This window comes from Agelaius phoeniceus, chromosome 5 (genome assembly GCF_051311805.1).
Source record: "Agelaius phoeniceus isolate bAgePho1 chromosome 5, bAgePho1.hap1, whole genome shotgun sequence".
Lineage (NCBI taxonomy): Eukaryota > Metazoa > Chordata > Aves > Passeriformes > Icteridae > Agelaius > Agelaius phoeniceus.
The window spans coordinates 44,639,985-44,667,948 of NC_135269.1; the positions used below are offsets into that span (position 1 = coordinate 44,639,985).

The 27,964-nt window shown below is 41.0% G+C and overlaps 1 protein-coding gene across 1 annotated transcript in view; it reads left to right on the top strand.

Moving 5' to 3' along the window:
- Positions 1-18,168: 18,168 nt before the first annotated feature.
- PRICKLE1 (prickle planar cell polarity protein 1) overlaps positions 18,169-27,964 on the top strand; it is a 65,803-nt gene continuing 56,007 nt past the window's right edge. The window contains exon 1 of the mRNA XM_054631472.2: positions 18,169-18,443. The gene's annotated coding sequence lies outside the window, so the exon portion shown is untranslated. The remainder of the gene's footprint in view (positions 18,444-27,964) is intronic.

Below are 27,964 nucleotides of genomic sequence, written 5' to 3' on the forward strand. Positions count from 1 at the left end.
ATTTGGGGCTACAGGCAGCCTTAAGTGACCCCAAAGGCAGAGACAGGTAACAAAGACAAGACCTAATCTTGAGTATGTTAATACGGAGTTTTGCTGAGAATTTTGTCAGGGCTGGGATAAGAGTAACTGGCTGCAAAGAATTTCTGGAAACACAACTCTCTCAGAAAATGGAACCTATTGAACTTTTCCTAATTAGCAATCAGGCTCCTTTCATTCATTTGAATTACAAACATCAGCAAGAGAGGGAGGGGGAAATCCACACTGATGCTTTACATCAATTAATTCCAACAGAACATCAGAGTTTTTATATTATAAAACCTCCTATATAATTATACCTCTTGCAGTTGTTTGTTAGGTATGTAAAGTTATCCCTTTTTTTCCTGTATCGACTGTTTAATTTCTTTCAAAATTTTAGCTGTCATTAATAGTTCTTTCTTTTTTTTTTTTAATTACAGTTCTTTGGTTCTGATTAGCCATATTTCAATGTTAACATGGATCTAACATCAGCAGCAATGCAGGACCAGACTCTGGTCTCCTAACAACAATAGCCAAAAGTTGTATGGACCTCTGCTGACTTCAGTGTAACCTCCTGTGTGAGTATCTGCTCACCAATGGAAGAGCTTCACAATCTGGCATGGGCTGCTTTGTTGGTCACTGGCACAGACACTTCTGAGTTCAGCCAGCTTTCAAAAAGATAGTGACTTATCATTTTTCTGTCATTGATTTAAATCTTGACAGTCTTGTAAATAGGCACAGGTAAATGAAAAACATTCCTGCCAGCCCCATTTTATAGATTAGAAAAGTTGCACAGAAGGATGATGCACCACATGTAAGCCTTGCTTTATAGGTTTTTCAGAAATAAAATGGAAAGTGACTGCTGCACCCAGTACTGTGGCTCATGGACCCTAAGACAGATTGTCAGGAGACTGCTGTCTGCAGCTCCTGGGCTCATGCCTTCTGAGGCCAGGATGGAATCCAGACCTGAGTTGTTCCTATCTATTATTTGTGTATTTATAGGGTGTCAGTCGCTGAAGTACTGAAATGCCAGACTAGCCCAAGGCCACAGACTCAGCATCCAACTGGAATTCAGATCTCAGGAATTCCTCCGTCCCATTCCCATGCTCTGTTGCCTTCTCTGTGCCACATAAAAATAAAAATAAAACCTAGGCCACTTTTATCTCCAGGACTATTTGATTTCATACAATAGATACAAGAACACCATCACTGCTCCAGAAAATATTTATCCATTTTGGCTACATTTCTATGGGAATTTTATTATGCAAAAGACCAGTGCTGCAATCACATAAATTAGGAGACTTATTTCAGTACTGTATTAATAAGCCAATAGTATTCCCCTTGCTTGGAGAGAACATGAAGGATTAAGAGAAACAGTGGTGATAGAAAATAGATGTTAACATTCAGCCATATCTCCAGTGTGCTCAGCAAAGTGCTTGTTCATTGTCTTAATTCACTTTCACGTTCTTTTTTGCCCTGTTCAAGACCAAAAAAATGCAACTTGGGAAAACAGTGAGGCAGTGCAAGAAAGGAACAGATGCTTTTTAAAAATTATTTTGTTGCTTTTTTCTCCCTAGTAATAAAAATCATATTATGAGAAGGGAAGGTGACATTTTATACAAGTTTTGCAAACTAGAGGGACTTGGGTACTTCAAATCTAAATCTGCTGAGGAATCTAGAGAAGTTAACTACTTTATTCTCTTCTTGCCTATACCAAGCTAAATCAAAGAGAACAGAACAGGGCTCACCTAATGAAACATCTGACTGTATCTGAGTAAGTTATCCATGTTCCCTTTACTGTTAACAGAAAGAAACAGGCAACTCAACTAAGGAAGTCCAGGTAAATCTTACTCTATTTCTTTTTCTTCAGTAGTTACATGGGAAGTTTGTTGGCCACTTTAAACATGGTTAAAGTCCAATGAGACAAATCCCAGATCGAGTGACCACAGTTTAATCAGCTTCATCCTTACTGTTTCAGGATGATGAACAGTTTAACACAAGGCATGAACTGTATAACCATTTATTTCATCTGCTTGGAATAAACATTGTAACTTATCATTTCCCTGTTCTCTCTGAATGACTCAACTGTAAGGGCCCAACTTATTAGGTACCACTGAACTACAACTTCTCTTTAATGAGTAAGAAACAAGTGCCAGAGAATTGAGTTCACAGAGCTCCTCTGCCCTCCTGTCTTTTAACTTCTCTCTCTATTCTTCTCTCTCACCTAAGCTCTCATCACCATCTACAGCTTTTAGCAGCTGGTGGCCATGATAAAGCAGGTCAGCTGCTGAAATTCTTCAGATAGCTTTTGACAGTCAATTTGGATCAACAGTCTACAGGAACAGTGCATTTCTGAAAGCCACACTCATTTTATTCACAAGTGCAAATGGCTAATGTTCAAATATGTCAAATGGCTCAGGATTAAGTGTACTGGAAAGTATGAATTTAATTTCCTCTGTTTAAGAATTAGGAGAGAAGCTTGTTTTTAAATTTCCCAGTTGCAAAATGTAATTTCATTTTATTTCACAGTTGTTCTCTACAGGTGTGATGGTTGGTACCATGTACAGCATTAATTCAAAAATAAGCTTAAGCACACAGAGTTTTAAGCAAGCAAATAGCCCTCATGAAGTAAATAAATTAATATTGCACTATCCTTCAGTAGTCCAGGCCTGAAAGCCTGAAAAAATAATTTCTATTTTCATCCCTACAGGAAAAGCAGTAATAAAACATTTCTTTTTTTAAAACCTATTCATGCAGTAACTAATGGCTTGACTTTGGACTGTGGCATTGTCTTGATAAATGTTCCTTCCAAGATACTGCTTAGTTTACTCCAGACCAGGGAGAAAGTGAGCAAGAGAGGAAGATTGACACGGGGTTGTGTTTGAGGCCAGATTACCCAGAGGCAGAAAGTGGTGGGCAGCCTTCCTTGGGACCCTGTTCCAGTGACATAGTGTGTCTTTTCATTAGAGAAAAACTGCTTTCAAAGACATCATAGCAACTCCTGAAGGACGCTCTGACATTCAATATGGGACAGAGGGTTACTGTTTAACACTGAAATACTGTTTATTAGATAAACATTACATTTAAATAGCAAGAAAACACATGAAACCATTGCAAAAGTTAACATACTTTCTTTGCTGCAGTTTTGTCCTTCGTGTTATTTTTCTTGAAGAAAGAGTTTAGTATTGAAGAAAAGGTTCAAAAAACAACAGTAGTATAAACCAAAATTTACTTCCTCAGTAGTACTGTGAATTCATCAAACTGCTCCATCAGCGGTTTCAATGTTTACTCCTGAATAAAAGGGTTTTTTTCACAACTCAAGGATCTTCTCAGTGGTGCAGGAGGAAAGTAAAAACTTCTCTGTGTGTGACAACAATCTGCTGCTACAGCAATGCGTGTCATCTTACACGCAACCTTTCGGGCTAAATTCTGCTCTCAATTAGACTTGATTCATGCTGTTGGCTTGCATACTTTTACAGGAATTTAAGAGAGAGATCTCTTGCACGACTATTATGAGTACAGCTCTGCTCCTATGCTAATCTTACTTCACTCATTTCAACCAAGTTGCTCCTGACTTATATTAGTTTACCAGAGATCAAGTTCAAGCATGAAAATCATCAGGATGTTATTGACCTTTATTCAAAATAAAAACATCTTTTCTCATTAATCAGGAAAGCCTATGGAAAAAGTAAAGAAGTAACTTTACATTTTGTTGAGAAGTGAGAACAATTGTCCAAGTACTAAATCCCCCTTTAAAGAAAAATAATGTGCTAAAGCTCTAAAAGGAGTCCAAACAGAGGATTAATTGAGGAGATTGATTTCAATTCTCCCCACCCTAGTTTAACAGGCTTTTTCTCAACTGGATTTTGGGGAGTTTGGTCTTTTAGACCTCTTATTCTTAACAGGAGTGAGGAAGAAATCTGGAAATTGATTTATTATGAGGATTTTCCATTGAACTCCATGGACATTCTGTGTTGCCTTATTTCTTGCTTTTTGTGGGGTTTTGGTTTTGGTTTGGGGGGGTGGGGTTTGCCTACTTTCTAGATAATATCAGTCTGCTAGGGTTTATACTTTGCATCTGCTAGTATGATATATCTTCCTCTGACATTGAACACAAAAGACTTGGACCATGTATTTTAAAAATGAACATTTCATGCTGGTATTTTACTGCAATACCAGCTCTTCTTTTCAGGTTGCTTGGAATTGAGAACTTGCTGATACACTGCTGTGCTTTAGAACTGCTGTGTTAGCTGAGGAGAGTAAAGTTAGGTCAAACCGGAGAACAAAATATCTCCCGTAACAAATGTAGCATTTGACCAAAGACCAAATCCTGGTTTGGTTTTGGGTCATAAAGGTGCAAGCCCTTCATCAATCAAGTTCTTTTTTGAACTGATCTTATTCCAGGACATTAACTCTTAAGAGCCCCAGGAGCCAAAACAGAGAGGAAATGACTCCTTTTAACAGAGGATGCTCTTGTAACAGCAGCACCACAGCGCAGCGACAAAGGCGGCTGTGTCCGCGTTCCAGCAGCCAGAGCTCGGGCAGCGCTGCTCAGGGACCTCCACTGACTCTGCTGGTATTTCGGGTGGGGACACACACTCAGAGGAAGCTGTTTCTCCTTGTTGCTGTAACCTCCTGCTGCTGGAATCTCTGGCCCAGAGCAGTGGGATCCAGCTTTCCTGCAGCTCTGCTGGCAGGTTTGGTGTGCTCCGCGTACCGGTGTGACTCCGAGCAGCCAGGCGCGCCAGGCCAGAGCCTTGGCTGTGCTCACAGACCACACACCAGCAGGCTCAGCCTTACATCAGCTAGCAGCAGCTCAGGCTGCTCAGAAACCAGGAGGTGAGTGCTCCTGGATTTTTAACAGCATAGCTTTTAATTGTGAAAATGTTCTTCCAGGTTTATTTAAGCCACAAGAGATCAGAATGGCTGGCAGGGGATCAGCTCCCCAGAACAATATTCAAGGCCAGGTTGGATGGGGGTTTTAGCAACCTGGCCTAGTGGATGGTGTTTCTGCCCATGGCAGGAGGGTTGGAACTAGATGATCTTTAAGGTCCTTTCCAACCCAAATCATTCTGTGATTCTATGAAGAGTATCCCAGGCACACCTCTTTCTCTTTAGGAACAGATATGTCTGTACCATGGCCAGAAATTGCTGACTCTGTGATGCAAAGCACATGATCTGGCTCCTGTACTACATTTCCTGTCAAAGCTGTACCTAGAATTTATGCAACTCTGGTGATTTTTTTCCCCCTCTGTTCTGTTTTAGATCAGGCTGATAATACATCTGAGCATTCAGAGATTTTTAATATTGTCTTTTTCTGGCTAAACAGATGTAATGTTTTATTATTTTCCCACACTTCAGGCTTTCCAAAATGTACTGCTCTTACAATATAAATGTAGAGGAGGAGAGAAAATGGGTAATTATATCTTCTATCCTTTCTTATTGAAGCTGAGTTGGAAGAGAGGGAGAGGAGAAAAAATGAGAATAAAATTTATTGCAGACATTTCTCAGCTGAATGTCTTCCAACTAAGCTTCCTCTCCCAAATTTTGAGATTTTGAAGATGGTGTATGATAAATCTTATATGCAAGGATTTAAAGGTGGGGGGTTTTGCAGTTCAAGAAAATAATGTTTCCAGTCTAACTCAAACACCAGGGGGAAAAAAGTGTGCTCAGTGATAACTCCCAGAACTACATCTGCATTGTGATTGTATAGATATTTTTAAATATCTGGCCTGTCTATAGAAACCAGCTGGGGAAAAAAAAAAACCTATTACTACAGGAACCTGAAGGAAAGCACAATTAGTGGATGTTCTCACTTGCTCTCCAAACATTCTAGCATGTGCTTCTTTCCCCAGGACATATATTAGAGATCTCAAAGGAGTGTTTGCCTGTCACATTACACCCTGGAGCTTTGAATCAGTATTTGCCAACTCCTGTCAACCTCAAGCACTTAAAAGCTGTGAGTCCTACCCTAGGCCAATGTATGATGATCTCCCAAATATGTGGATGCTTTTTCCTGACTCTTCCATTTTTCATTAGAAAGTTCAGATCTTACTTTTAGATCATATCTTTCCTTTCCAGATATCCATGTAGTGTTTACAGCACTGCCAGATCCAAAATATTGAGAAAATTGAGAAGTACTTTTGGAAGTTCTTTACAAGACTCCCACTTGGGAGTCACAGCTGTAGTCAGCTCACCATGGCTTTTTTTGGGCATTGTGTCTCCCCCACTTCCACAGAAATTCAGGGACATTCATTCCCACATCTACAACTTAACTTTCCAAGCAGCTCAACCCAGAGAACAAAAGCAGGCACACGCTCTCCAGTTATAGATCAGTTCAGCCCCCAGACTCACATCTGTTTCTTGACCTAGCATCACCCCTGCTCCTTTTGCAGCACCGGAGGTTCCACATCTCATGGGGTCAGTCTAGGGAGGGACAAAACCCTCCCCATCCTTTTTGGCCTGAAGAGGGAGATGCCTTCTTCTGAGATAGATGAGGAGGGAGCGGAGAGCAAGGCCCACAGTCCTTCTGAACTGCTGGGTGTTTCCCTGACACCCTCTTTGTCTTCTCTCCTGTGGGGTTAATTTGGGGTTCTCCTTCTTCCACATTCCTACAGAAAATGTTGCCTGCTCATGCACAAGTGGGAAGGAGTTCTGTTGGCTGTCCCCAGCAGCCTGCTGTCTCCACTGTGGCTGCTGGGGCCATGGTAGAGGCAGCAGAGTGAGGACTACAAAGCATGCAAGGACTGCAACCTGTCACTCACCTGCCTGGGACCTCAGGGTTTGCTGCACATGCTCTTAACACCGAGTCCTAAAATGGGACGGGGCTATTTCTTTCCTCCTGTCCCTTGAGAGTCCCAGTCAGGCTGGTTACATTCAACCACACTTGCAGGAGAGATGAGATGTTGTTCCTAAAGCCACTGTCCAGTGACTTCTTTTATTTCTTCAACTAGAAAATTCCTGGGACTCCATTTCATAAAATATCCAGTTTATCACATTTCTTATTACTTTTAGTGACCAAGCTGTACTTAAACATGCAGCTATCAGTTACACTCACAGTGGAACACTCCAGCAGGAAAATTGGCTAATCAATCACTCACATGAGTGGCAAGCTTCAGGTTTGGCCTCAGTTTCTGAGGCAGATTTTTGCAGTTCTTAGTACAAATTGTCATTATACCGTGGCATAATGACATAATTGTCATTGTACTATTGGGTTATAACCAGCTATTGGAGTTATCACAATACTAGTGAGAAAATGAGGAAATCCTAATGCAAAACAATGGTTTTTCACCCTCCATATAGGCATGGAGCATGCATTACATTCATTGAATGGGAACTGTACAGAATGACATGGGTGTTAGAGTTCAGACAAACCCCAGGGCTCATATGAAAGATCATGGATATCATGGGAATTCTTTCAATGCTGGCTTTGGGTTTGAAGTAAACATGGGGTTAGACTTTTCACATTTTCTAATGTACCCTCCTCCTCTACATCTATTTTATGGTGATCTATTTGCTTTCTGAAACTCCAGTGCTGCATAGGTAAGAAAGAAGAATGGTTAGCTGTTTATGGGTATAATTCTACCTAGTCAATGTGATGAAGCAAAGTGAATACTTCCACACAACAGTATCTTTAAAAATAGCCTACCAAGTAAGCCTGAAGAGGAAATATCTGAGGAAGAGTGTTGTAGCATCCCAAATCCTTATACTTTAGTATCTGGGAAGTCACGAAAAACATCCAGGCAGGGGATGTTCCCATAAGATTTAGAGCAAATAATATGGAAAACATTAAACTAGATTGAAACACTCAGCAGAATTAGGAAGCCTTGAAATCTAGAGACAGCTGCCTGGAAAATGGCAGGGAGATAAAATAGTGAAGAAGGTTTTCTATGAAATGTGAGTAATGGTTAAAAAATTTGCTACTGCTGAATTGAATAGCAACAGGAAAAGATAGGATGCTGTTGAGAAACTCAGTAGGCTCTAGTTACTCTTTCTATGTTGGAAGCTATTCTTTATATATTTTGTTCAAACACGTGGTCCTGGGGACTGGATTAGCAGCCTTACATCTTTCATTGCCACTATACTTGTCAAAGGAATTGTACTTAAGTTATTTACATATTTTCATCTTTGGAATTCCTTTTAAAGGACCCCTCTGTGACTTGGATCTTGCATGCAGGACCTGAAGACTTGCACACATCTCAGAGTTTCAGGGGAGAGTCATGGAGAGCAGAGCTCTCTGCCATGTTGATGTATAACAGGGGATCAGTCAAAGGAATTGAGTGAAGTGCAATGCCTCCAGCAATATCCACAATGGACTGATTTTGATGATTGTGTCAAGATTTAGCTTCACTGTTTGATATTTCCCTTCGTGAGTGTATTTACTAGCACACTCTCTCACCCTCCACTAAGCTTCTGCAAGCCTGCTGCATTGAAGAAGTATCATTTTGCACACTGAGAGTTACTCGGCCTCTCAAAGGCAAAAAATCAACTTTTTCCATTTGAATTGGGAGGGGAGGCAGGTAAAGAAAGCAATGTCAGCAAATTTCTAGCAGTGAAGAGAGTAGTATAGTCCCTACTAGATTCTGTTTTCCAGGCAAAATTCTGCTTTCAGAGTAAAACAGATTTCACTGACCTCAGCAGAAGTCATGGGTGAGTATCTAAGGGTGGAGTTTGTCCCCTTGACATTTTTGTGAATCAAGGGGAGAGAAACTAGTTGTTCTAGGATTTCCAGCTCCAACTAGTGCACCAAACATACCCATTACTTCATACATATTTTATACACATTCTCCCTCAGAGTATCCTGTGCCTTGTATTTCACTTTAGTTTGGGAAACAAAACAAAACAAAAAAGGAGTATGTTTCTCCTGCAATACATTTCTGTGAATAACAAATCAGACTCTAAAGAGGTCATAAATTTTGCTTATAGGAGTCACATTGATAAAAAACCTCTGTGATTGATAAAACCTCGTGGACGCAGCGTTGCACCCCTCATTTTTGAATGCTGTCTTCCTGAAGAGGAAACTGTTGAACAAGCACCCTGGCCCCCAACAAGGGAAAAAGGGAGGGAAAAGCCCTTCTCTGATGCTGTCAAAGCTGTATCACCACCCAAGAACCCTGTGTCCTGTTTCTCCAGTAGAGTTTTCAAGTAATTCTTCTGCAAGGTAGGAGACTTTCACTTTAGCCCTTAAGCAGTGAATGGAAGAGAAACAAGGTAGTGAAGTCTCAGGTTGCTGTTCTGGTGACCAGACTGATGTATGAAACACGGGAATCACACTCTCCACCAACTGTTACATGAATCTGAGCCTGAACTTCTTGCAATTGGCAAGCACCCTCTTGATTTTCCAAGCCAGGACCACCTTTTAGGAAGTACCATTACAGGTACAAATTTTCAAAAGAGAGTGCTCTCCTCACTGTCATGACCTTGTCTGCAGTGTCTTTGACCAAGTCTTAACTTCAAAAGTATATTCATTAGCAAAGAAAATGAAAGTAATTTCTTCTCTCCCCCTCTTAAAATCTGTTTTCATTTTGTGTGTGTATTAGCTACATTTGATAAATCATGAGCTAGGGGTCAGTGAGATTTTGCCATGGTTTGACATAGCTTTGGCAAGTACTGACTAATCCTGACACATTTCCCACTGATTACATTTCAAGCTTAGACACTGAATCAAAGAATAGGGGCTTTATAAGGTATCTTTGTGAGTGAGCAATGTTTCATTCTCAGATTAGGACAATGAGAAGAATGAAAGGGATCCGAGCTAACAGGCACAAGAAAATACTGTTTTCTAAGTATGAAGGAAATGTAGTGAAAGATTTTACAGAGGTTTTTATTCTGTATTTCTTGTATCCAATTTTAAGCACATTGGCTCAAATGCTTTCCTTTGATGCAAATAAACAATGTACAGAATAAAATCATGCTGCAACACAGAGAAACTCAAAACAATCTTTTGGGTTCCAACTGAAAGAGGGGAAATTTAAGTTAGTATATGCAGAACTTTTTTACAGTGAGGGTGGTGAGGCACAGGTTGCCCATCCCTGTAAGTGTTCAAGACCAGGTTAGATGGAGCATTGAGCAACCTGGTCTAGTGGGACATGCCCCTGCCCATGGTAGGGGGAGTGGAACTGGATACCTTTGAGTTTCCTTCCAACCCAATCCATGCCATGATTCTAAAATCTGAAGAGTACAGTCAGTCCTGAGAAATTTTCTTCCCAATTAGCATAAAACTGGCCAAGTAATTCAGTGCGAGTTTGCCAAATCCTGCTTTGCTGACTCCTTTGTTTTGACTTTCTGGAGTTCCCATTATAGCACATTTAACTATGTAAGAGACAAGCAAAGAAATATAAGGCATATTTAACTGATAGATCAGGTGGCTGGACATATTTTCGTGTCAACCTTGACAGATAGGCAGAGCCTGAGAAAATTACACCTCCAAATGAACAAGGATCCCTTTTTACATCCAGTACCTCAGCTTACTTAATTGTTGACATCTCAGAAAGGCAACTAATATACAGTGAACCTTACAGGAGAGAGAATTAAAAAATACAAAAATTTGGCAACTCTCCCCTCTAGATCTGACTGGATCTAGAGAGAGACTTGGTGTTAAAGGGGGCTGTCACGGTGATAGCAAATTGTGTTGTGACACTCCATGGAAGAGAAGAAAACTGAAACACAGGTCAGTGCTTAATTATCAAAAACTGTGGCAAAAAAACAAGCATTCAAATTCTGTAAACATTTCTGATTTTCAGAAATGCTGCCCACTCATTATTTTCTTCCCCTTCTGTTGCATTTCTGGCTCTTACCCATCTCCAAAGTGCATCCTTTAATTTACTCATGGCTTACATGTTTCTGTGAACTCCCATGTTACCAAGTTTTAGAACTCAAATGTTTTCCAAAAATGCATTTCAAAATCATTTCAAATTGCTAAAGGAAGCAGAATCCTAAATCTGTCAATACACACACTAGCAGCATAGTGTCTTCAGCCAGTGAGTAAATAAAAATAATGTAATTTTGCCTGATACATGAGAATACAAATCACTTGAAAAAAGAACATCAAATTCGGAGAGCAAGATGTGCATTTAAAACACAGAAAGCAGATTTGTTACATGGTTTCAATAATATAAATCTGAGGATTTTTTAATTTTGAGGTCTTTTTTTCACACAGTTATTTTTCAAAGTAACTTTCAACAAATTTTGAAAAGAATTGATTTGTTGATACTTAAAGACACAATAAAATGCATTTTGTCTAAAAGAGAGGAGAGAGAAAAGAAATAGTTCTGATGACATTACCATTCCTGCCTCACTGCACAGGTCTAGCTGAAATGCTATTTAAATTTGATTGAATTCTGTTTATCCTTTTCATTTTCCAAACCAATGGCCATTTAGGCAATGAAATACATTTGTCCATGTGCATGTATGTTACTTGAGAACTCTGCATTTATGGCTCCAAACTGATTGTTATAATGCATGTCATTGAGGCAAAAAGACCTTTAAAACTGTGAGACAGCTCATATCTAAATCACAGTCCTAATCATAACAGAAACTGCATTCCCAGTACATGAATTTCAAATCATCTACCTAAATATTTGTGCTCTGTGTATTACTGCACTCATCCTACCACCATCAAAACAATGTCATGTGAGGTTATTATTTGCAACTAATAGCTGCATTCAGTTACATAGCCTGAATAATGATTACTTCCAGGGAACAGTTCATCTCTGGTGTTAAAATATCCCCCAACTTTATCAATCCTTCTGAAGTATTTCTCTTTTAATTTGCAAAAGAAACATAATCTGGTACATTAGTGACCTTCCAGTTTACTTCTCTGGGTATATTCATTCCTTTCACTTTTAGCATGATGGTCAAAAACGCCTGAATACTTGAAGAAAGTTTTGACATCTGCTGGGACTGCTGTCAAGGTCAGACTTCACCTGAGTCCAGCTGACTGACAACTCATTTCATTAACAGTGGTTATGGTTAAGACTAATGCTGAGGTTTTTATTGTTTCTTGGAGAATCTTTTTCCAGGTATGATACATTCTAGGTCCTTTTTTCATGGAAATAACAAATCAATTAGTAAATTTAAAAATCCATATAATTTGTAAAACCAAATCCTTACAGCAGTGCAAATCCATGTTCATTTTTGGCACTTAGAATGAAAAACACAAATTAGGCTGAAGATAAATTTAGCACAGGATTAAATGTTTCATTTGTTTTAAAGAATGTGCTTTATGTTTTGTAACTGTTGCATTGGTCACATAATAATGGAGGAAATTAAAATCTGTAATAACAACATGATGCTTGCATTAGACAGAAGTAATGCATGGGAAAAATAGAAAATATTTCAGGCATCAAATGTCATCTCTGTCCTCATACATGAATAGGCTCTTTCAGATTACACTTTTGTACAATCATTACTCAGTGCCTCAATCAGGTTACTCACATTTTAATTTCAATTTGATTTAATTGCAAGAATTGTAATTTCAAAAGAAATTATCAGTACAGAATCCAGTAGTGTTTTATCTTAATTACAGCTTATTCTTCATGTCATCTATTCTTCTCTAAGAATGATGAATAATTGATTACCAGATTTGCCACAATTATTTGATGAAAAATCAATGGTATTCAATCAATTTGTTTAGCGATTGCAATTTGCAATTTACATTTAAGTAAAAGATTAAGATCTCTGCATAGTTAAATAACAAAATATGTTTAAATAATGTTAAAACCGGAACACAGTGAAACAAAAATTAATCAAGTTAGGGTTGTGATTTACACTCTTGCCATTATAGAGAAGGAAAAGGACAAATAGTGTGGCATATTATCCCTAACTTCTAACACCCTGGCTTCCCAAAGTGCCATTTTTAAGCAAATTGAATTTACTAAGAACAAAAGATACTTAAACTAATTATCATTATTTATCTAAAATTATATTTATTGCCTTCTGTGAAACAGTTTCAGTTTTTTTCTGCGTAGCACTTACAAAACTGCATCAATCTTAAGAAAGGGTTAATCATCAAATGCCTTCTGCATGGGGGATCAGACGTGGGCTTTCAAAGATATTTTACCTCTCAAAGGGGGGACAACAGGAGGTTGTTGGTGTCTCCTGTTCAGACAGAAACAGCTCCATGCAATGAAACAGCCACATGCTCTTGGGTAAAACGCTGTGAAAAATCCACTGTAGCCTCATGCAGCTAGGAGATGGGTGGGTCTGGGAAATAGATATGCAAAGAACCACGCGACTTCTGAGTGTTCTTTTGGAAGTAGAGAAATGCAGGGAATTCTGCCATTGTTTTTTTGAATGCAACCAGATTCATCTGAGACCACTCAGAAGGCAGAGTACAATGATCCATGGCTGGAATAGTTACAGAAATGCTGGGATGTTTTCCAAGAGCTGCTCCAAGTGTCACTGCAGCTCACAGGACTGACTCCAGCTCTGGCAGAAGGGAGCAAGGCACTGCAGCAGATCTTGGAAACAGGACTGGCATTACTTATATGTATTGTAAACTAAATGTTGCTTTTTTCATCTCAGTCAAATTGCCCATTTTTTCCTAGTCCACAGGAAAAAACTAGGCTAGAGGAACTAATGGAATAGTCTGTGATCAAAGGCAAGGCATGAAGCCTTCAGAAAGGAACAACAGTTTAGCCCAGGAAGGACATAAAACAGTTAAATATCCAGGGAAGGTGCCTGCGAAAGAAATCCATAAGAAAAGTTTTTCTATCTGGCTGTGCAAGGATTCAGCTGACTTTTAAACAGAGATTAGGCAGGACTATGCAGCTGAAAAAGTTATGGAGCCATAGGAGAAGGCCAAGACAAACAAAACAGACAAAAATCAGCAGGAGGGATCTTATACAAAAGTGAAGGACTATTGCAAAAATAAATTAAAAAAGGAGATACAGTAAACTGGAACAATACTTGAGCTGGAAAGCCTGAGAAGTCATTCCCTCTCCAAAACGCAAGCATGCACTCCAACTTTATCCTGACCATGTGGCAGGATGCAAATCCCTCCCTCCTTGCGTGCTTCACTCAGGTTTCCAATGGAAAAGAAATCAAACCTGGATACTGTGATGGGACTCACAGTACTCCTCAGTCTATCCCTGCTGTGACTCACCAGTGACCACATCTCCAACTACCTTGCAAAACCATACAGCACTCAGGGAAGGTTTGGTGTAGATTATTAGGTTGATGCACATACAGAAGACAAAAGTGGTACAGCTGCCAAGGTTAAGGGGAAAACAATCCTCTTAATGTTATTTGAAAACTCATTATTAAGACTGAGGGTTTTTAAAACCCAATTCTATACAACTGATAAAGAATATATTGCTGGGTACAAGCCAAATAAAAGAGTTGGGTTTATAAGAATCAGCATTTGAAAGTTTATGCCTAATTGCTTTGGCCAGTCCACATTACTTGATTCCAGTGAAAGTGTCCCAAAACCACCAAAATACCAAAATAACACAGAGTTTTAACAAGCTGCTTTTGTTAATATTAATTGAAGTGCTTCCATACAGCTTTATGTCTGAAAAATTCTGCATAAAGATTAACTAAGCCTCACATGACCCGTGTGGTGTAAGACAGTTTTATTCTCTGCATGCAAACAGGGAAACTGAGGCATTCCTACTGCTGCTTAGAGGCACATGTAGAAAAGGAATGGCCATTGTACCCATTATGACATCCCTTCCTGAAGGGGATAGTAAGAGAAATAGAAAGTAAAAATCCAATGTACAGTGTTGTAGAAAGCAAGCAGCAGAAATTAAAGCACTGTTTCTCTCCCAACATCCCCAAATGAAGTTGGACTACGCTTCATACCATAGAAAAAAAGCTAAACCAAAACAAACAATACAATTGGACCTTACACAAAATTCAAATCTTGTCCCCAGTTTAATAAAAATTTTGGTTTAATACACAGTAAACCCATCACAGACATCTGTGGGGTGGCTGAAACTCTGTAAAGACTGCCATGTTTCACTCAAAACTCTCCATCTTCAGGCGTGGCCTTTGTCCATTCCCCATACTGAATTGGCTTAAGTAATCAGACATCATAATCAGACCTGTGTTGGCTGAATCCAGCAGCTCTGGATCACAGGATCAGGGTTGGAAGGCATCTCCGAGGGCTGTCTGGTCCAGCCACCACTTGCAGGCCAGCCTCAAAGGTACATCAGTGCCAGATTACATGTTGGGTACACAAGGAGCTGCTCTTGTTTGCTTACCTGCAGTTGCAGCTGCAGCTTTGTATGTACGGTTTCCATATGTAAACATGGGATACTTTAAAGATAATAAGAAATATTTAAAGTATTCACTGGAAGAGGTGGAATTGGAAAAGAAAGTCTGATGGATTGCTCTAGGCATTTCCTTCCAGGGTACCTGTATGAATCTGTACAGAGACTTTCCTCCTACTTCAAAATCACAGAAAAACATCTCATACTTCACATTTTTAAATTCTAACCTCCTGCAAAGTGGGCCAAAAACTGCATTCCTCACGTGAAATTAATGATAACTGTCAGCAATACTTTCTACAGAAAAAATCTAAATATAGAACATATTTTAGAAAACATTTTTCATAAAATGGGCAACAGTCTCATGGAATTTAGAGTTTTTATTATGTTACTGTAGCAAAGGTGGGACTCAAGCCCCTTTTAAACTTGCTCATCAGCAGTTTATTTTTTTTTTCTTGCATAGATATTTTTGAAATATTTAACAGAAGTTTAAGATATACAAATATATATATATTGTAATTCTGGGCCTTTTTTATGTGTAAGCTTTCCTTATACCCTCTTGCAACCTACTTCAGTGGCAGACAAGACACCATCCTCAAATTATCCACACTTCAAGTGAATGAAAAGTGCATGCAATTAAAACCTGTGAACAGTACCTGAGGAAAAAATGCAACAAAAGCACAAAACAGCCAAATAGCTCCCAAAAAAAGAGAAAAAAAAAGTTGATGGAAATATCATTGTCCCTTCCTCACTAATTGCATTTGCAGGTTGTAATTTTTTAACTTTCTTGCCGTTTGCAGTAGGCGTGCTTTCTCTTGGACACAAACAAAGTCCTGTAGGTCCAAAGGGAAAAGTGTCTGTACTGTTTCAGGATTACAGTTGGTAACTTGGACATGCTCTATTTCTGTCCATGCTGTGAAAAACAGAGCAGGTTATAACACTTTTTAAACAGCCATGCTGGATTTGCATTGCAGACATGGCTGTAGAATGGGTAAATTACATTACTGTAGCAAACTTCCCAGGCTTCCCATATGGTTAAGTAGAAACTAGGAGTTTATAGCTTAATTAGAGGCACTTGTAAGTGAGGATCAGATAAACAGATATACAACTTAAAAGAGTGCATTGGCCATAAATTCTTTCATTCCAGATTCAGATCTGCTAATATATGACTTCAAACACCTTTGACAAGGTTATTTAAAAGCCAAGCAATCTAATTTCCTATGTCTTTGGAACATGAAGTGGGAAGAAGTAAATGACAGAAATCATGCAGTGCTGCCAGCAGAGCCTAAATGCATTTAGATCTTTGTGATAAGTGATAGAGAAATGTTTGAATAGGTGGCAGGGAAGAACACAAGACAAGGGACAAACAGCTCTAAGGCAGCAGATGGCTCCTTTGCCATCTCTGTCACCCCATTCCTTTTACAGTCAATTTTACAATATTATTATAGAGTGTTATTATTGTATTCTATATTCTACAATATATTTAAGGTTTTTTTCACACTCCTGCTTCATCCTCTGTGTTTTTTCTTAAATTGGAGGAGAAATACAAATTCATTCTGATGGAAAGAGTGAGAGAGGCTGACTCTCCTGAGGTTTCCCCTGTCTGTACAAGCGTCTATTCTTTTTTTCTGAAAACTTTAATGATGCAATTTGGAAATGTTTATTTTAAGACTTCGTTAATATTTAAAAGGAATTGAAAAATTAACATTTAGAAAATTGAAAAATTAAAAGAGCACCAGGACTTGAATTGCAGTTGAAAGTTGTAAGGTGATAAGTAGTTTTAACACTTTTAACTGTAGCAAAGTTGCAGCCTATGGTTGTAGTCTGAAGTTGTTTCCTGTGAGCTGTTTTTATTTTTACAGATGGAGAAAGACGATTTTGACCAGATTATAGGCAAACTTATTCTGCTAACAGAGGAATATAGGAATATAGGCAAACTTATTCTGCTAACAGAGGAAAACCAAATGTGCTTCAAAACACCAAGGGAAAACTCTCATTTTCATTTCCTCATGTAATTCCTTGAGAATCAAGAGAGACGCTGCCAGAGACACAGCTTTATACCACACAACATTTGAGGCTCCAAACACACCTTTTTCACCAAGCGGGGAGAGTTTGTGACTGCCTAGAAGTCACTCTGGCAAAATTATTCTCACCTTCCAATTTGCACCTATGGAAAAAATATAACATCAAGTTAAATGCCATGTGACTCATCCTTTGATGTTTCCATAGAGGGTTTAAACACTGAGACCACGAGAGAACCAGGAGCTTAATCCACGTTGTTTAAAGGCTGTTGTTAGTTGCGAGCAACACGATCAAGGGCTGCAGACTCCAGCAGTTTAACAGATACCAGAAGTGCCCGCAACGTCAAAAGGGAAGGGATTTATACGTGTGCCTGGCTACTTCAGTGTCCCTTTAATGCCAGCCTCCTTCGCTTTGCCGTCTCTTTGGTGCTGAGACCGGGGCTGCGCTGCTTTGGGGCGCGCCCACCCACCCCCGCCAGCCCCCTCGGGCAGCTGCGGGCTCCGCACCGCCGGGCCGGCCAGGGGCCCGCACCGCACCGCCTTCTCTGCAGCAGTGCCCGGTGCCCGCCACGGCTGTGCGCAGCCCCCCGCCAACACCGCGAACCCATCCGGATCGGGCTCCATCTGCGCACCGCTCTGCACAGATCAGCGGGAGGAGTTTCTAATTAACTTTCCCGGTCCCGCTCCCTGGATGAAAGCCGGTGGCTTCAGGGCTCCGTCGGACCGAGGGAAAGGGAGCGCAGAACGTGCCGGTGCCCTGCTGCTCCCGGTCCTTCCCGGCCGGGTCACGCCGCGCTCCCCGCACGCTCCCCCGCGCCCCCCGAGCCGCTCCCGCCGCCGGCCCCGCCCTAGCCCCGCCCCGCCGGGCCCCGCGCGCCGCCCGCCGCCCCGGCCGCTCGGCGATTGGCGGGCGCGGCGGGCGGCAGCCAATGGGCGCGGCGGAGCGCGGCCGGCGCCGTCCCGGGCGCGGAGCGGCCGAGCCCCATTAGGGCGGGGAGCGCCGGGGCTCGGGCAGTCGCGGCGGGGCGGCCGAAGAGGCTCTGGGCGGTCCGTCAGCGGCACTGCCGGAGATGCGCGTCTCCCGCCGGCGCTGACTCCGTGGGACAGAGCCGGGTATCCGCCTCCCCCGTCGTCTGTGTGACGGGCCACACCGCCTCCTGGGAATACGTCGCCGTGGTCCGGCTGCGCTGCTGGGAGGGTAAGTGGAGGCTCCCCGGGCTGACGACTGACGGACAGCCTGCGGCGGAGCGCCCGGCGGGTTTGGCGGAGCGCCGTCCGCAGCTGGCACCGTGCCGCTGGCGGCGGAGCGCTTCCCGCGGTGCGGCGGGGGTCCTGCGCCCTGCCCGGGGCTCGCATCGCCAGGGCGCGCCGGTGAGGAGCCGCCCGAGCCCGGAGCCGGCGCTCCTCAGCGCCGCTGGCGCCGCGCCGTCCTGCGCGGAGTTGTCGGACGGGGCTGCGGGCTCGGGAGAGCGGGGGAAGCGATGGGGAGCGCAGGGTGTCCCGCTGCCGGGGGAAGGTGTCGCGGCGCCGCCGCTGTGCCGGCTCGGTGCGCCCGGCAGAGCGAACGGCGCGCCGCGGTCGCCGGTCTGGGTGAGGGTCCAGATGTGGGAGCTCAGCTGTTGCCTATCAGTGCGTGGCAACTGGCCCCTTCCAGGCAGCCTCCGCCCTCTCCCGTATCCCGAGCGAAGCGTCCGCCTCTGGGCGCTCTCCTGCCCCGAGCGGGGACCCTGGTGAGCTGGGAACCTCGGTCTGCCATCCCGGCGGCGTCTTCCGCGCTGTCCGCTTTAACTGGGGGGTGCTCCGCACACCCACCCCTGCAGCCATGGACCTCGCTGAAGTATGTGTTTGTGCTTTCCTTTCTTAACGAAAGGAGCTCTGGAAGGGCGATGGATCGTCCGCGGGTCCCTTCTCCCAGAATATTTGCGCCCACCGCGGGATTTCGAACTCCAGCAGCCACCATTTATCAATCGGCTGGGCTGGGTTCAGTCCAGACGCCCTCGCTGTGGTCCGAGCCCGCGGCGGCTGGGTCTGGCCTTTGACAGGAATCCCTCACTGTTCCCCAGCGGGGGTGGCCCGGGAAGGCCAAATAAAGCACCCACCAGTACCGGTGTTTCTAAATGCTGTCAGCTGGAGAGCGAGGAAACGCAGCGGGGGGGTATTTTACGGGCTCGCTGAGAAATGTTTATACAGCGAAATTTAATGGTTAACAATGCATATTCCCAACACGCTAAAGAAAACCCAAAAAAGGCATAAATAAATTACTAGCGTTATTGTTGCGAAACTCCTTGCGATCATTGTTTAGCTGGTAACTGAGATCTTTAAACTACGTGTTTTGCACGGCAAACTCTAAAGTACTGCGATTTTTCAAGTAGGATGGGGTTTTTTCCCCTTTAGCTGTAGTTCTTGCTTCTAGGGGGAATTAAAGCAATTTGTACTATTTCTTTGCAAGGCAGGTATATCACAGTGGCTAGGTTTTCATCCCAAGACGTGAGTAGATGAGAATGAGCTTGGACAGGGAGTGGAAAGGAGATGGAGAGCCGTTACTCTGATGCAGTGACAGATCCTTTCATTTCTGCCTGCAGAGCCCCGGATGAGCCGGGCTGGTGCAGTTCTGCCAACAGCACAGCTAATTGTGTCCTGTAAATCGAGGTCCGTGGAGCTGCTCTCTTTCTGTACAACAAAAGGTTTTGTAATGAGTAAGCCCAGATCAGTCATATAAAAATTTTAACATCGACTGGGCAAGGTGTGTGTGTGTGAGGACCTTACAGGGTTAATAGCTAAACTATTAAGATTGGAGTCAGATGTGGGTAAAAGCAACAGGAGAGTCTGGTTTTTCCTAATATCCTGTAGTATGATAACTCTGAAAAAGGTAATTGTTTTTAAAAAATCTGTTTCAATTTAAGATTTATTAAGCAAGGAGAAACTTATGTAAACATAAGAATCCCTTTCTTGTTTGGAAAGGCAAGAAATGGCTAGAAATGTCATCTGAACTTAAAGATTACAAACTATGTGTGGATTTTTGTGCATATGCGCAAGAATGTTATTAATCTCATTTCTAGCTAGCTTATTCTGTCTTAGAGGGTCTGGGGTGTTTAACTCAGGCCTTTGGCAAAATGGCTTCTGTGCTTTTCAGGTTGTTTTTTTTTTTTCCCCTAGCAAATGAGTTATTTCTAGCATTTAATAAGACTTTAAAATACAGGAGCAAGAGAAAGCAAGTGCCTTCCACAGAAGGAGAAATGGAGGGGGTGGGAGGGGGAGTCAAGTTTTACTTTCATATGTTATGAGTTGGGAATGTAAATTTGTGTATAAGGAGAAGATCTGAAGAATGACTTGGCACACTAATGACCTGGCTTTTTGGAACTTCAAGAGTTTGGTCTGTCTCCCCCTATGGTTATAATAAGAGATTAAATGCATTAAATCATATTTAATTAATTAGCATATGAAAATAGAATGCCTTTTACTTTGTCATTGTTTTCCTGTGAAACTTTTCTATGCTAATGAATGTCTACATTTTACAGAGTCATTTGCTTTGCTTCACATTATGCTTTTGCAAATTGGTTTGACCCTTTCTAGTGCTGGAAGCCTTTGTATCGTAGCCTAAAAGTCCTTCCCCTTTGTCGTGTGAATCTTGTGTAATAAGTACATTGTCAATTACTGCTATACACAGCTTCTAGCAGGGCAGACTGAAAGTTGCTCTTAAATTGAAAGCCTCTGTTTGCTTGGGTGCCATGTCTTATGCATTCCAGAGTTAATTGGATGTGCAGTGATGAATTTCATTTAAAACAAACAAACATTCTGGGTTGTGTTTCTGTTTTCCGTGACTAGTTACCCTAAAGTAAAGAGATCCCTGCTGCTGGGATATAAAAGCATGCTCTGAAACATTACTTTTTATTTTTTAAATGTTGAGAGAGGTCACTTATATTTCTGGCAAAACTGTTGCATGATACAATATTGCACTAAGAATGCTGGATTGAGATGGTTCCCTAGTCACCAAGTGGCTTATATCAATATTCAGTTTACCCCCTTGTATAAAGGCTTAAGCTTCAGTTTGGCCAGCATTGGTTTTTGCTTATGCTGTTTAAACAGAAGTAAACTTGAGGTTAGCTCTAGCCATTAGTGTATCCTTGGTGTAAGCCATGCAAGCTTAGGTCCTGCTCCTGGAAATGTTTACAGAAATGAGTAGCTTTTACTTCTGTGCTTAAGTTGTTTGGATTAGGAGTTGTATAATGGGAAGAACCAGCTTGGAAGGACACAGCACAGCTATTGCTCATCTTTTCCTCCTCCCACCTTATGGCTGAAGAATGATGGGAAGAAACATGTTTTTCAAGTAATAGCACACTGAAGTTGTGGCATTTCTGGCAGAAATTCCCAGATAGACTATCAGATCAGTTTGCCAAAATTACACGCTTTTTTTCAGAACTAGTTCTTTGGCTGCTGGTTCATTGACCAAGGATATTTCCAGCTACTGAAGAAAATTTCACAGGTGGTCTGCTACAACTCTTCCTCTTTGTATTTTACTTATTTATAATATTCACAAAATACATTATGTATTTTTAGCAGAACTAAAAGAGCAAGCATTTCACTTCTCAGCACAAACTGATAATATTCCTCAAGCATGTTTTTGTGCGAGGAGTTTTTTTTTTAAATTTACAAAATGAGTGAAGTGCTCATATAGAAGAGGTAAGAGCCAACACAAACATTTTTAGTATTTTTTAAAGGGTCTGTAAATGACAGCTTCTTGCTAGTTTACCTTTTCTTGGAACCCTGCCTGGAAGTCTTCTTAAAAGTTCTTAAATATAGCCATAAGGTTGGTGAGTTGCTTTTCAAGATCATTATGAACCTATCAAGCTCAATGTTTTGCTAGCTAGTAAACCTGGGGTAGACAGTCTCTCAGGTAGACCTTTCATTTCCAGTGGATTACATATCAACAAATGCTGGAACTTTTTTCAGTTTTTTCAGTTGTTCTGTACCGAAGCTGTGTCTAAAGTCTGTACGTGAAACATTGATTTATAGCACCTGATAGCTCTTGCTGTTCTGTCTTGTGTACTTCTCTCCTTCATTTTCTCTCTCTTCACCTCTGTCCCCTCCTTAAGATGCAAGAGTATGGTGGAGTGTGCTTGTAGGTTTGTATCTGTAACAGATATAATAAGTTTCATTCAGTTGCCCCACTTTTATCTAAGGACGGATTCTGCAGTTCACAATTACCATCTTTGACTTTAGTAAGAATTTTTTTTTTAAAATGCTTCCAGTTACACTCAATATTAGCTTTGTGGAGTGGTTGCATGCCAAAAAAGCATTTTCAGCTGCAGTCCAAATACTGAAATATAATTGCTTGCCTTTAATAATAATAAACAAAATAATTTTGTTTCCTGTGATGTTTTTATAACCACCTTTTTGAGCTTGTTGCCTTCTAATCTTGCATCAAGTAACCCCAGACTTAATATTGCATGATTCCAGAACTAGCTTCTCTGTCGGCAGCATGCCAAATCCTGTCTAATGTCTGTGTTAATGTGGTGTATATGAAAACTGACTTCTCTGTGGATTGGAACACTGATTTGTATAATTGCAACTGGCATGATTAAAAATCTGCATGTCAGTATCATGATGTTTATAATAAAACTTAGATTTTTTTTTTTTAAGCAGGGTGATGTTAGTCCCTTAAATTTTCTTTGAGAGTCTTCATTGTCCAAACATCTTCATTTCTGAATGTGTTTGAATGTTTAAAAAAGAAAATAAGAATATGCATGCAGTTACGAATATAATAATGTAGGCCTTGGATCATGCTGGGTGGTAGGACTGCACCCTCTTGTTCTGTAGGAAAGCTGCATCTTCTCTCACCAGTCTTAAAAGACTGATACAAAAGACTTGTCTCTGAATCTTTAAACATATCTTGACAAGTGCCTTAAAATTCCTGAAAGCACACATCCCTCCTGTATCCCTGTGATCCCTGCTGGAGCCATGTAAGCCACCTCTGCCACGGGCGCTGTGATTGTTCAGCTTTACCCGTTCTGCTGTCCCTGATGTTGTCATTAGCCAAGTACACTCCTGTGACAGTGGTGGTGCTGGCTCAGCAGGAGGCTCTGCTGGGACACCCAGGCACTCTTGCTCAACCCGTTGAGCACTTGGGCTTGGCGGACACTGCCCTCACCTATGGCCCATTTCGGTAGCAACAGAGACACACAATAACCACGGCAGAAATTGAAAGCCACCTTGTGCTTTCAGGTGTGGATCAACTTGTCTAACAGCAGTAAAACCTGACTTGTTTTCAAGTATGTTAAAAATTAGTGCATGATTAGTGAATATAATTTTTAAGGATCTCTTTTTGTAATCAAGCGTTAATCACCCAGAAGTTCAGAAGTGTTTATGTAAAGAAATTGCATGTGTTTGTGTGCATACTTTAGGATTAATATATTTTTACTTTATTTCAGACTCTTTGCAGGAATTGGTATTTTCATATAAAAATTAAAGCTTCACATGCTGAGACGACTATTTAAAGTATGAATATTTATATACTTTAAAATGAATTTTATGGAGGCGCTAAAGAAATGTCTGAACCTTACATATTTGCATCTCTATATCCAAACTGCTAAATAAATTATGCTAGGTCTAGAACCTCACTGGTGAATTGCAGATGTCTTTTGTAGAAGTATACATATGGCTTTCCAAAAGCTTTGAACTGTTTCCTCATGCTTTGCTCATCAGAAAGATGGTATGGATAACTTCATTGTGAGAGGGCATTTTTCCAGTCTTGTTTGCAAAGCATAGTGGATCTGTGTGGTAAATATTGAGTTTTCATTCATCTTCAGACTGAAATGAGCTCATTCTGTGCATATGGAATATGAGAAAAATATATACAAAGGATATGTTTATATTTAATAAAATTAATAGTATAAAGCAAGTGCAGAAAAACTTACAAGCCTAAACAGCTTGGCAGGCCAATAGCCAGCGAACGTCTTAGAGTACTGCCAAACATGTAGAAAGCAGACCAGGCTCTCATCTGTTACGAGGTACCAAAAAACTTCCAGCCTCATGAGGATGTTGTTTACACAGGATGCAGCTTTGTTCTGTTCTCTTAGCAGCTCAGTGTAGGTTTGGATTTCAGCAGGTATCTGCTGGGAGGTGCCAGTACTATTCAGGAGAAACGTGACTCCCTAAAATAAAAACAAAACCAAGCAGCTGTGTTACAGCAGCTCTCCACAGAGAGATCCCAGAGTCCCTTTTTACAGGGTCTTGGCCTCTCCTTGGGAGGCCCTGGGGAAGGAAGCAGTGTGCCAGAGTAAATCTGGAGAGAATGTCTGCAGGGTAAGAGGCAGGCCTATGTGCTGCTGTTGTGCTCAACCAGAGCTGCCATCAAGATGAAGAAGCACTCTCAGCAAAGGATGCTGCAGAGTAGATTACTGAGCTCCATGGTTTCTTTAGGGTTTGTGAATCCAGTAACTGTCAAGCTTTGCACCCAACCTTTCTCACAGCCCATCTGCTTGGACAGTACTCTCTGGGGGTTTCAGATGGTGTGAAGCTGAAGTTCAGTGGTCTAGGCTAATACCCCATTTTGTTCTCAATATATGATTTCCCAGTTGCACAAAACTGTTGATTTCCTGCAAGAACAGCCTGCATGTTTTTAGAGTAGCTGTTAAAATACTGAAATTGAACAATCCATTTATTTGATTGAACTGAAGTGGCCACAGTGACAAACAGGTGCCTGTTTCATTGCTGCAGATTTATTACTTTTCAGATTTCTTTGCAAAACGTCCCCCAACACTCAGAGCTCTGTCTAGTTCTCAGTCTGCCACCTTTTAGGCTGTAATTTTGGAAGATTGCTTTTTTAATGTCTCCCTGTCTGTCTCGTATTGTGCTGTGGCTGTTCATAAACATTTCATACCTATTAGTGGATGTCTTATTAGCCTGGAGCTAATGTTGTCAAGACAATATGATGGCTCTTTCACAAAGGTATACTTAATGGATTTATTCTAGGACTGGGGTGATAGCAGGTTTGTGTTCATTTAAGGCTTGTTTTTGGTTTTTTTTCAAACTTTGATGCATAAGTCAGTGTTCAACATCTAAATGGTAGGCGCAAAACAAAGTTGGGTATTCAAGGACATGTATTTGTTCTCGGGTCTCTTTCCACCTTCCAAGGGCCTCTGGAAGGAGGTTTATGCTTTGAAAGAACATGTCTCATGAAGATCAGCAGGTACACCTTCAATTATGCAACATTTTTTTCTGCAGGTAGAAGTCATCCTTTGTGCAATTCTCTGTGTTTACCTTCATCCTGTTTTGTTATGTACTAAATCAACTGATATCTAATGCAATTTTGAGTAGATAATCTAGACTTGTTTTTAAAAGAAACTGTTGGCACATTTCCTGCTGGAATGCTGGGGGGTGCCTTAAAATGTGCTGTGAGCTGTAACATGGGTTGTGCACATGAGTGAAAGTGGGGAAAAAGCATTTCCAAACAGTTACGGTAATATTCTGTCAGTGTTGGACTCTGAATAAATAGGATTTACTTCAATCTTGCATTTCTGTGGTATATAAAATAATTAAGTCTGTATTCCCTCTGTAAAATACTCAAGCTGTTTTCCTTGCACTGTCACATCGTTGTGCAGGCATACCTCAAGTGGAGATAGATAGTTTGAAAATATTTGGGGGTTTTCTTGTTTCTTGGTTTTAAGTGAGCTTCCCCAAATCAGCCCAATCAGTATAGAACAGTATACCTCCAAACCATGAAGTGATTTTGTCACCTACATCATATATAGCGCTTTGTCTGACTTGAATTGCAGTCTGAAGTGTTACTCTTTCTAACCACTGTAATATTAGTTGTGCAGAAGATCCTGGCGAATTTTGGAAGATCATCTGCTTGGGCTTGGGTATAAATGATCATTGGGCACTGTTTCTGGCAATGCAAATAGATCAGATCTCCATCTTCTAGGAATGGAAAGTCTGTGTCTTCTACAGACGAAATGGTGTGCTCCTCATTTTATAGAATAACTGTAGGGAAATGCAAATCAATTGTGTCTGTCTGAAAAAAAATGCAATAGTTCTCGCTAAATTTTTTTTTTGGTTTTTTAGAAGCCTATTTACTGACTGGGCTTCTGACTTACTAATATCAGTCCCAAGTCTTAAAAAACAAACAAGCAAACAACAAAACCCCTGGGTAAGCTGCAAGTTCTCTTCTTCCCCACCCCCAGCTAGAGCCTCTTTGCCTGCCTTTGCTTGTGTACTCTATTGGTTTCACAGTTCATATACTTATGTTTTTTTTAAAATCTCCCCCTGCACTCTGGTGGGAAACATGTCTGCTGTTTCCTTTCAAGCACACAAGGCTTGATTCTCCTCTCACAATGGCATAAATTGTGAAGAACTCCACTTGAAATCAATGGACATAAAGACATGTAAAATGGGGTGAGAGAAGAGCCCAGCCTCTGGTTTCTATTTTTAAGTGAGTCTGGTTAACCTAAAATTGTTCAATGTGCCACTGTGACTTTAGTTTGTAGATATCAGTTACTATGCTTGTTACTTTTTGTACGTAATGTTTCATTTTCATATATAATGCATCATAGCTAGTACCCCTAATCAGGATGCACATGTCTTTAATTTAATACCTTGGTACTACTACGTCAATTTTGGTACATAATAAGTAATCTGTATGGTAAAGTACTTACCTTACTAGAGTCAGATCCTGCAAAAAGCCTGGGGTATAGCTATATTCCTGTGCAGGCCCCAAAGGAAAGAAGGCTGGATTGGCTCTATCTCTACAACTTAAACTTTGTGGTTTTCTCTTGCTTCAGTAGTTCTAATCTGTGACTCTTGTTCCTCATTATCCAGGTTCAAAATACTAATTCTATATAAACAATACTTTCTCCGTTACTGTTGTTTTTTCTGTGCTTATGAAGTGTTCAGCTCCATTCTTATATTTTATACATGCTCAAGAACTTATTATAACTTTAAATTTTCTCTGAACACTAAAGTACTTTGCAAGAAGCCTGGAACATCCACACACAATTTTTTTCTATCACCCAAGTTTTGGTGGTTGTTCACATTTGTTTATTTTTTGGCAATGGATTATGGTCTTCAATTACCATCAGTAGTCAAATAACTGAATGAGATTATACAGCAGTGCTGTAAAAACTGTTCATGGTAGCTGTGATCTGTACATGTGTGGATATCTTTGAGAACAGTCGCCTCATTCATTAACCAGTGCAACAGACTCCAACTTTATTTAGTTTTTGAAATTAATGCAGCCTTTTCTACCTAACTGAAACATTGCTTTGACTGCCTCTTTCTATAGTTTAAAAAATGCCCATGAAATAGTTGGCTCTTGTAATGTATTCAGACTTAGAGTAAATTTATTGGTGTATTTGAATTTTTGTTTTCTGCTTGAATAGCAATTCATGGGTGTCCACAAGAGAGTCTCTTTAAATCTGGAGTAGACTTAGTATATCCCTTAAATTTTATCTCCAGTATTGTTATGATGAGGGTAAAAGCCCTGTGGTGTTTACCTGTTTAGTCATTGAGCTTTCCCCTTCCATTTTAGTCCACCAGCCCCCCAAAAAGTCAAGAGGTTGCCTAGCTAGTTACATGGTGGTCCTTATGTGTCAGGGACAGCAGATGTCACAGAAGTTTGCTGTGCTGCACTGGTTGGAGTGATGCAGACTCACACGTTCAGTGTGGCTTTGCAGACACAGAAGTGATGTGGAACGGGCTTCTGACCCCTTGACTACAGTTATT